Genomic DNA, 11,540 nt, shown 5'->3' with positions numbered 1-11,540 from the left:
ACAGTACCTTGCAACTAAATTTGATCGATCCGATAAGCCATTCTTGAGATATCAATGACATAGAGATAGACAGAGTCAGACAGAGACAGACTTTGGTAAATCATTAGCCCCTGTGAACGGGTGCTAAAAACTGATGTACTCTATTGGTTGTGGCCTCATAGAGATTAAATCCTCTTTGGTGTATACAATTTATGTTATTCAACAATCATATTTAACGTACACCATCAGGGTACTTCCTCATGTCAAATATTCAAAATACACATACGTACACACACATACAAATGACAGATCACATAAATAGACTGAATACAACTGTCTCAATTGATTTAAGGAGGTTTATTAATTAAAAAAAAAATTTCAAGTAAACAATCATTATTAAAGGTAGGGGACAACCCAGTGACGATGTTTGATTTCTATAACATTAATTACACAAACTGATCTTTTGTCACCTTTTGCTAATCCTGCAAACAGAGTTTATACAAGCGTTTGATTGACAGTCGGTTCAAATCGCCAATGGTCATTAATTCCCTACCACCAATGCTCGAATTTCCTAAAAAATTGTCTTCTAGTCGTCTTGGAATTTGAATATAACCCTAGAGTTTGATCGGTAGCAGCTTCGCGCTGACCGCTTGGCAGTCTGTCTGCATTTTTGCGGCCGGAGAAAAGTGGCATTTTATGGAGCGTGTATCAGTGTGTTGCCTCATGTCCACGTACACAATGAACACCACCATAGCTTTGCGTCCTTTTAAAGGGAGGCTCCATCTTTAAGACTGGCAATAATGCAGCATGGCCCTGACAACCGGCCGGAACACTGCTGCATTGCTGTATTTCATGTTCAATTTCACCTCATGATCAGCTGCTTCAGCAAGAATCTGGAAATGAGAAAAAAAAACCAATACCAATATTAAAGCTGCAAGCAGTGTTGGCGGGGCCCAAGGGATTAACATTGTTTCAAGTTCTTGCACTGATGATATTATGTGCAAAATTTGAGCTTGGAAAAGTCTTTTGTATCTTTTACCTAAAGAAGGATTTCGAACATTATCTCATACTTACTGTAGGTTTCTGTGGTAATCATATCTTTAATGCAAAATCAAATATGGCAGCCAAATCACATGACCAACCAAAATGCTTTTTGCAAACTTGGAAGAGATCATTCTAAGGATGATATGAGTAACATTTCAGCTCAATTGGTGTGTTAGTTTTAAAGCAGAAGAAGATTTTAAATATTAGATTTGGTATTTTTCAAAAATCCAATACGGCGACCAAATCATGTGACCGATCAAAATGCTGTTTGCAAAATTGATAGAGATAACTCTAGGGATGACATGAGTAAAATTTCAGTTCAATCAATATGTTAGTTCTGTAGAAGAAGATTTTTTAAAATTAAATTGATATTTTTCAAAAATCTAATATGGCGGGCAAATCACATGACCGATCCAAATGCCGTTTACAAACTTGAAAGAGATCACTCTAAGGATGACATGAGTAAGATTTCAGTTCAATTGGTGTATTAGTTCTGGAGAAGAAGATTTTTAAAGATTAAATTGGTATTTTTCAAAAAATCCAAGATTGCAGCCAAATCACGTGACTGATCATAATGCAGTTTGCAGGGTACAATCATGTATAAAATTAATGGTGGTACATACCCATGCCATACCATAAGGTAAAGGTACCACCATGTATTAATCAATGGTGGTACCCTATACATCATACCTTATTAGTAGATACAGTATTCCACCAGGACTAAAATTAATTTCGGTACATACCCATGCCATACCAGTAGGTATAAGGTACCACCACGTATAAATCAATGGTGGTACCCTATACGTCGTACCTTATTAGTAGGTACAGTATTGCACCATGTATAAAATTAATGGTGGTACATACCCATGCCATACCAGTAGGCATAGGTACCTGATGTATAAAATCAATGGTGGTATTCTATACCTCACCAGGAGGTATAAGGTACCACCATGTATAAAATTAATGGTGTTATATACCTATGCCATACCATTATTATAAGGTACCACCATGTATAAATCAATGGTGGTACTCTATACGTCGTACCTTAATAGTATGTACAGTATTGCATCATGTATAAAATTAATGGTGGTACATACCCATGCCATACCAGTAGGTATAGGTACCACCATGTATAAAATCAATGGTTGTACTCTATACCTCACCAGGAGGTATAAGGTACCACCATGTATAAAATTAATGGTGGTATATACCCATGCCATACCATTAGGTATAGGTACCACCATGTATAAAATCAATGGCGGTACCCTATACGTCATACCTTATTATTAGCTACAGTATTCCACCATGTATAAAGTTAATGGTGGTACATACCCATGCCATACCAGTAGGTATAAGGTACCATCATGTATAAAATCAATGGTGGTACCCTATACGTCGTACCTTATTAGTAGGTACAGTATTGCACCATGTATAAAATTAATGGTGGTACATACCCATGCCATACCAGTAGGCATAGGTACCTGATGTATAAAATCAATGGTGGTATTCTATACCTCACCAGGAGGTATAAGGTACCACCATGTATAAAATTAATGGTGTTATATACCCATGCCATACCATTATTATAAGGTACCACCATGTATAAATCAATGGTGGTACCCTATACGTCGTACCTTATTAGTAGGTACAGTATTCCACCATGTATAAAATTAATGGTGGTACATACCCATGCCATACCAGTAGGTATAAGGTACCACCATGTATAAATCAATGGTTGTACCCTATACGTCGTACCTTATTAGTAGATACAGTATTCCACCATATACCGGTATAAACTTAATGGTGGTATATACCCATGCCATACCAGTAGGTATAGGTACCAACATGTATAAAATCAATGTTGGTACTCTATACCTCACCAGTACGTATAAGGTACCACCACGTATAAAGTTAATGGTGGTATATACCCATGCCATAACATTAAGTATAAGGTACCACCATGTATAAATCAATGGTGGTACTCTATACGTCGTACCTTAATAGTATGTACAGTATTGCATCATGTATAAAATTAATGGTGGTACATACCCATGCCATACCAGTAGGTATAGGTACCACCATGTATAAAATCAATGGTTGTACTCTATACCTCACCAGGAGGTATAAGGTACCACCATGTATAAAATTAATGGTGGTATATACCCATGCCATACCATTAGGTATAGGTACCACCATGTATAAAATCAATGGTGGTACCCTATACGTCGTACCTTATTAGTAGCTACAGTATTCCACCATGTATAAAGTTAATGGTGGTACATACCCATGCCATACCAGTAGGTATAAGGTACCATCATGTATAAAATGAATGGTGGTACCCTATACGTCGTACCTTATTAGTAGGTACAGTATTCCACCATGTATAAAATTAATGGTGGTACATACCCATGCCATACCATTAGGTATAGGTACCACCATGAATGAAATCATAGTGGTACCCTAGAACTTACTATTACACATAGGATACCACCATGTATAAAATCAATGGTGGTAATCTATACCTCACCAGGAAGTATAAGGTACCACCATGTATAAAATTAATGGTGATACATACCCATGCCATACCATTTGGAATAAGGTACCACCGTGTATTAATCAATACATCATACCTTATTAGTAGGTACAGTATTCCACCAGGACTAAAATTAATATCAGTACTGTACTGTACATACCAATGCCATACCAGTAGGTATAAGGTACCACCATGTATAAATCAATGGTGGTACCCTATACGTTGTACCTTATTAGTAGGTACAGTATTGCACCATGTATAAAATTAATGGTGGTACATACCCATGCCATACCAGTAGGCATAGGTACCACAATGTATAAAATCAATGGTGGCTCTATACCTCACCAGGAGGTATAGGGTACCACCGTGTATAAAATTAATGGTGGTACATACCCATGCCATACCAGTAGGTATGAGGTACCACCATGTATAAATCAATGGTTGTACCCTATACGTCGTACCTTATTAGTAGGTACAGTATGCACCATGTATAAAATTAATGGTGGTACATACCCATGCCATACCAGTAGGCATAGGTACCACAATGTATAAAATCAATGGTGGCTCTATACCTCACAAGGAGGTATAGGGTACCACCGTGTATAAAATTAATGGTGGTACATACCCATGCCATACCAGTAGGTATGAGGTACCACCATGTATAAATCAATGGCTGTACCCTATACGTCGTACCTTATTAGTAGGTACAGTATTGCACCATGTATAAAATTAATGGTGGTACATACCCATGCCATACCAGTAGGCATAGGTACCACAATGTACAAAATCAATGGTGGTACTCTATACCTCACCAGGAGGTATGGTGTACCACAATGTATAAAATTAATTGTGGTATATACCCATGTATAAAATCAATGGTGGTACTCTATACCTCACCAGGAGGTATGGGGTACCACAATGTATAAAATTAATTATGGTATATACCCATGCCATACCATTATGTATAAGGTACCACCATGTACAGTATACGTCGTACCTTATAAGTATAGGGTACAGTATTCCACCACTCTACCATGAATAAAATTAATGGTGCTACATACCCATGCCATACCGGTAGGTATAGGTACCACAATGTATAAAATCAATGGTGGCTCTATACCTCATCAGGAGGTATAGGGTACCACCATGTATAAAATTAATGGTGGTACATATACCCATGCCATACCAGTAGGCATAGGTACCACAATGTATAAAATCAATGGTGGTGCTCTATACCTCACCAGGAGGTATGGGGTACCACAATGTATAAAATTAATTGTGGTATATACCCATGCCATACCATTATGTATAAGGTACCATCATGTATAAAATTAATGGTGGTATATACCCATGCCATACCATTAGGTATAGGTACCACCATGTATAAAATCAATGGTGGTACCCTATACCGGTACATTGTACCTTAATAGTAGGTACAGTATTCCACCATGTATAAAATTAATGGTGGTATATACCCATGCCATACCAGTAGGTATAGGTACCACCATGTATAAAATTAATGGTGGTATATACTCATGCCATACCAGTAGTTATAGGTACCACAATGTATAAAATCTATGGTGGTACTCTATACCTCACCAAGAGGTATAGGGTACCACCATGTATAAAATTAATGGTGGTACTCTATACCTCACCAGGAGGTATAGGGTACCACCATGTATAAAATTAATGGTGGTACATACCCATGCCGTACCAGTAGGTATAAGGTACCACCATATATAAATCAATGGTGGTACTCTATACGCATCCTATTAGTAGATACAGTATTCCACCATGTATAAAATTAATGGTGGTATATACCCATGCCATACCAGTAGGTATAAGCTACAACCATGTATAAATCAATGGTGGTACTCTATACCTCGTACCTTAATAGTATGTACAGTGTTCCATCATGTATAAAATTAATGGTGGTACATACCCATGCTATACCAGTAGGTATAGGTACCACCATGTATAAAATCAATGGTTGTACTCTATACCTCACCAGGAGGTATAAGGTACCACCATGTATAAAATTAATGGTAGTATATATCCATGCCATACCATTAGGTATAGGTACCACCATGTATAAAATCAATGGTGGTACCCTATACGTCGTACCTTATTAGTAGGTACAGTATTCCACCATGTATAAAATTAATGGTGGTACATACCCATGCCATACCAGTAGGTATAGGTACCACCATGAATGAAATCATAGTGGTACCCTAGAACTTACTCTTACATATAGGGTACCACCTTTTATAAAATCAATGGTGGTACTCTATACCTCACCAGGAGGTATAAGGTACCACCATGTATAAAATTAATGGTGGTATATACCCATGCCATACCAGTAGGTATAGGTACCACAATGTATAAAATCAATGGTGGTACTTTATACCTCACCAAGAGGTATAGGGTACCACCATGTATAAAATTAATGGTGGTACATACCCATGCCATACCAGTAGGTATAAGGTACCACCATGTATAAATCAACGGTTGTACCCTATATGTCGTATTCCACCATGTATAAATTAATGGTGGTATATACCCATGCCATACCAGTAGGTATAAGGTACAACCATGTATAAATCAATTGTGGTACTCTATACCTCACCAGGAGGTATAGGGTACCACCATGAATAAAATTAATGGTGGTACATACCCATGCCATTTCAGTAGGTATAAGGTACCACGTACCATGTATAAATCGACGGTTGTACCCTATACGTCATACATTATAGTATTCCACCATGTATAAAATTAATGGTGTTACATACCCATGCCATACCAGTAGGTATAAGGTACCACCATGTATAAATCAACGAATGTACCCTATACGTCGTACCTTATAGTATTCCACCATGTATAAAATTAATGGCGGTATATACCCATGCCATACCGGTAGGTATAAGGTACAACCATGTATAAATCAATGGTGGTACTCTATACGTCGTACCTTCAGTATTCCATCATGTATAAAATTAATGGTGGTACATACCCATGCCATACCATTAGGTATAGGTACCACCATGTATAAAATCAATGATGGTACCCTATACGTTGTACCTTAATAGTAGGTACAGTATTCCACCATGTATAAAATTAATGGTGGTACATACCCATGCCATACCAGTAGGTATAGGTACCACCAATCAATCCACCATCAATGGTGGTACTCTATACCTCACCAGGAGGTATAAGGTACCACCATGGTGGTAAAGACCTGTACGCAGGGCTAGTAACACGGTGTGCCATGTTCTGATACCATGGAGGTAGTCTCTTCCTACCTCCATGCTGATACCAATGCCATCGGGGGTGGTACCAGTACCACCTGGAATAACACCTTGAATAAAATCAATGGTGGACCCCATATACTTTACCGATTTGTACAGGGTACTACATCTGTTTCGAAAAGCTTATTAATTGTATTCGTTCTGTTGTCCGATGTAATTTGTAAACAGAGCACGATGAGTAAATCGATAATACTCCGTTGTTTAGGGAAGGTTTAAAATGAAACGTCAGACATTGCTGCGGTCAGACATTGCTGCCTACCACTCCCTTTGCTGGTTGTGTTGGGGGAGTGTCGTAATTTACGTGAGGTGACAACATTACATCTCTTTATCTTATTGTAAAGTCAAACTGACCTTTTCTGCAATCTCTAGCTTATACTGTCGATGATTTTGGAATGTTCATACACGTTCTGCTAGCTAGCTACCTGATCTCACACCGTACACAACATCGAAGCAACCTAGCTGCAATAATTGTAGCCCTTGGTTGGTGGGGATTGGGCTTCAGCCGCACGACAGAAGCCCAATCCCCACCAACCAAGGGCTACAATTATTGCAGCTACGAAGCAACCATATAGTCATACCCCAATCTGCAGAAACTACGCGAGGTCAACGCAAGTGGGCGCTCCATTGACCCAAAAAGTACCACGGTACTTACACCGTTTTAGACTGCTATAATACCTCAGCTGACAGGACCTACTGACCTCGCTTTCATTACGCTTTCGTTCGGTAAATGACGTCATAATTAAAGGACGCCCTCTTTATGAAAAGGGTCTATAGAGCTGGGGTCTATCAGCATTATAAGTAAAGTTCCGACGAAATGCCTAGGATTCTAAGGAATAAAGTCACGCCACTCACTGATAAAGGTTCAGTCAATAACGGCGTCTGTGTAAAATTGCTGTTGTCTGCCAGGCCTCGAAGGGCAGAGTTCATTTTTGTTGCTCGGTGACATGAACAGCTTGCAAAAAATTGAAGTAGGCGGGCAATGAATGGTTTAATGTTTAACGGAAGGTTAGGTGCTTTTCCAGCTGGGAGTCGTTTCACCATGTAATAATAAATAACACTTTTCATAATTTGTGTACAGGGAGGGAATATTAGGCGGTCAGAAGACAGTTTGAACCATTTGTAGGGGGAGAGGGACGCTTGGGAGTTACTTATAGAGCTATATGTTTGTATTTTAATGCTTACATTTGGCCGTGAACTGCCCCGAATTTAAGTATCACGAAACAACACACTGGTACTTTCTGGTTTGAAAATACTTTTTGGTATATCAATAATCTAATTGTTCAATACTTAGGCTATATTGCGTAGCTCTTTATCTAATTAAACTTTAGGCCGTCGAGCTATTACATTATCACAAATTTATATTAGCTTGAAAGTAAAATCTTAAAAATAATGCTAAAAGATACAGTTAGTGGGATTTTAACATATAGTAGCCCACTATTTTTGAACTCCAAAAAAGCCTTACAACAAACATAAATTTAACTCGCTATACAATCTCTGCGCGACTGACGTTTCAACGAAGACGGAAGTCTGATATAATTCCTTGTCACACATACACGCGCATAAACATTAACATACATATACACATACACAACAACAACAACGAAGACGATGATGACGACGACAACAACAACAATAATAACAACAGCAGCAGCAACAACAACAACAAACTAACTCAACAACAATGTTAAAATGTAATTTTCTCTTCAAGTTTCAAAGCTGTGGAGACGAAAACTACTATGAGGTTTTTACCGTTTGAATATTTTTTCTCAGGGCGGGTGCTATATTCCACTTTCTTACGGCGCTATTTTGCATGATAATGGATTTTAAAACACCACTACAGGACATTTTGATAATAGCCCTGAACTCCAGGGAACAAATATCGATCACCCAAGTTCATTGTATTCTTACATATTTAATGGTTTATTGTTTATTAATCAGGAAACTCATTTTTCATGAAGAAAATTACCGTGCCAAATATCAACTAAGGTTGCATTCACGAACACCTCTGGAGGGGAGTGGGACTTGAGAGCGGACTTGAAAATATCAAGGATATGTTTGGGGACTTAAGGGGAGACTTGAAACAAGATTGTTTTGATTGATATGAAATATGTGCTGGGTTGTATTGGCTAATGTTTTGCTAATTTTTAGGTGGTGTTGTATTATGTATTCTCTGCACTTTCTCGTTTATTTCCCTGAATCTGATGAAAAGTCAAGCACAGCCATATGTCAGCATTGTTATTGTTTAAAATTAAATTCAACTTCGGACTAGATTTCATTTGTCATTTATAACAACGATTATGGGCATTACACATATACAGATATACGAAGTGTTGTCAGGGAAAATATTTAATAGTTCACATGTACATTACCATGAAAAGTGAAAATATAATTTTGGGTGAAATTCAAATATTATATATATATCATGTATGTTGTCTGCATCTGGACATTTGAGCACTCTTTTTGAATCAAGTACATTTGTATCAGTTGTCAAACACCTATAAAAGCACAGATTTAGTCTAGTGTTGTAAAAAAATATCCATACTTTTCCCATAACTCCCATGCGCAGTGAATCAACGTTTTCGGCAAGATCAAAATCAAATTTCTTGTACACATATGCTCTTGCATATTGCAAGTTTTATATTTGGAAAAAATATTCACAGTTTTGTCATAGCTGAGGGATTATTCAGGCCTGGGCGTAACAGTGCTCTTATGAGTTGGTTCGAGTTATCACCGGCTGGTGGGCGTTAGGGGATATTTAATCAATAACCTCATCGATTCAAAATATCTATAAAGGTACCACAGTCAAAATACCATGTAAGTCGGCATGTCGAATCATGATTGCCACTTTACAGATTCTGTCAGCTTGGCTAACCAAATGGGAACATCACACCATACCACACCACACCAAAACCACACCACACTGCACTAAATTATACTATACCGTACCATACTATACCATACCATACCGTACCCGATCCCACAAAGACAGTGCCTATGGAATTTAGTACCCAAGTCTGATTTTTCCTACATGCAACCATGCTTCTAAAGACGGTGAAATGGTTTTATACACCACGGGCTTTAAAATGAACCCCCACAGTGGTAGTTCAGAAAAAAATTGAAAAGGTTGAGAGTCCGAATAAAAATCCCCGAGGGGCATATTCTACCTTCATCAAATTACAAAGCTAAGAGAGATATATGCTTTCTAGAAGATAAAGTTGTGAAACTGTCGGGCATCGGTTCAATATCCCCCCCCCCCCCTCTGGCCTGCGTTGAACTTTTTCACTCCAGTGAACTTGTCGGGTCAATGACCCTACGTGACCCCATGTCCATTCCAATGCAAACAATAATAATAGTGAAATAATAATAATATTCATTTCTTAAAAAGCGCACTACATTACGTCTCGGTAGTAGTGCTCTGTACATAACAATAAAAATGACGTAAAAAAATATTCAATTAATTCTAGCAATATAAAATTATCGATAAGTACTGTAACATAGACTGGAAGATCCTCTCTTGGGGGCGCTCTCTACGCTTCCCCAAAGGGAACGTCCTCAAGCAACAGATCTTTCAGTCTAACTGTAACACTGCCTAAAAAATGGGTTTTAAGACGACTTTAAAAAAACTCACAAGACAAACCAAGACAGTGACCATCACAAAAACACAAGAAAAATACAACAAAACATATCAAAACAACCAACAAACAAACAATCGTCTGCGCTTGGAATTGACACGGGGTCACGTAGGCTCATTGGTAAGACAAGTTCACTGCAGTGAAAAAGTTCACTGCAGGCCATACTTTCTGTTTGTCGTCCCCATTAATCCACAGAAAATATTGAGCCGATGCCCGACAGTTTCACAAATAATGTATTCTAGAAAGCCTGTAACACTCTTAGCTTTTTTGATTGAGTATTTAGGTGCAGAGGCGGGCATATCGACTACGGTATCGATAGATCGAGCCGAAAATCGATCTACTTAAACACGATTGGAACTATAAATTTGGGATAATTGGATGGTGAAGTAATGTCTTTAAAATCTTCAAATGTTATCTCATCTGCTTTTCTTTACACACTTGTTTTTATGAGTAATTTGTAATATTGAGACATTCAGCAATAAGGCAACTAAAACTTTTGAGAAATTTGAAAAATATGAAAATCCAATTATCCCAAATTAGTTCCAATCGTGTTCTTAGCAGACTACCCAGCTAAGGAGCGCCTGTGAGTTTCATTGTGTAAGTGGACACCAAACAGGCAACACGCGGGCACACGCTCCAGAAAATGCCACATTTTAGTTTTTTCCGGCCGCAATATGCAGACAGACCCCCAGGCGGTCAGCGCGAAGCTGCTGCCGATCGAACTCTGTGGTTATATTCAAATTCTAACGCGACTGGAAGACAATTTTTTAGGAAATTCGAGCGTTGGTGGTGGGGAATCAATGACCGTTGGCGATTTGAACCGACCGTCAATCAAACGCTTGTATAAACTCTGTTTGCAGGATTAGCAAAAGGTGACAAAAGGTTGAGATTAGTTTGTGTAATTAATGTTATAGAAATCAAACATCGTACTGGCCAAGTGTTTGACTGGGAGGAGAACTCCACTAATGCGAGAACCTGGGATTGAAAATTGCGGCTTTAAACAAGCATGGCTGCATGTAGGAAAACTCAAACTCGGGTACTACTTTC

The 11,540-nt window shown here is 38.3% G+C and overlaps 1 long non-coding RNA gene across 1 annotated transcript; it reads right to left on the bottom strand.

Annotated features, from left to right (window-relative positions):
• Positions 1-315: 315 nt before the first annotated feature.
• On the bottom strand, positions 316-7,447 carry LOC139131787 (uncharacterized). The gene is made up of 3 exons (XR_011552189.1): positions 7,427-7,447; positions 7,213-7,316; positions 316-872 (listed from the first exon to the last, which is right to left on the bottom strand). It is a non-coding gene; the product is annotated as an uncharacterized lncRNA (long non-coding RNA).
• Positions 7,448-11,540: the final 4,093 nt, after the last annotated feature.

This window comes from Ptychodera flava, chromosome 4 (genome assembly GCF_041260155.1).
Source record: "Ptychodera flava strain L36383 chromosome 4, AS_Pfla_20210202, whole genome shotgun sequence".
Taxonomy (NCBI): Eukaryota; Metazoa; Hemichordata; class Enteropneusta; family Ptychoderidae; genus Ptychodera; species Ptychodera flava.
The sequence above is the reverse complement of the archived record's forward strand: the minus strand, read 5'-3'. Positions and strand labels throughout refer to the sequence as shown.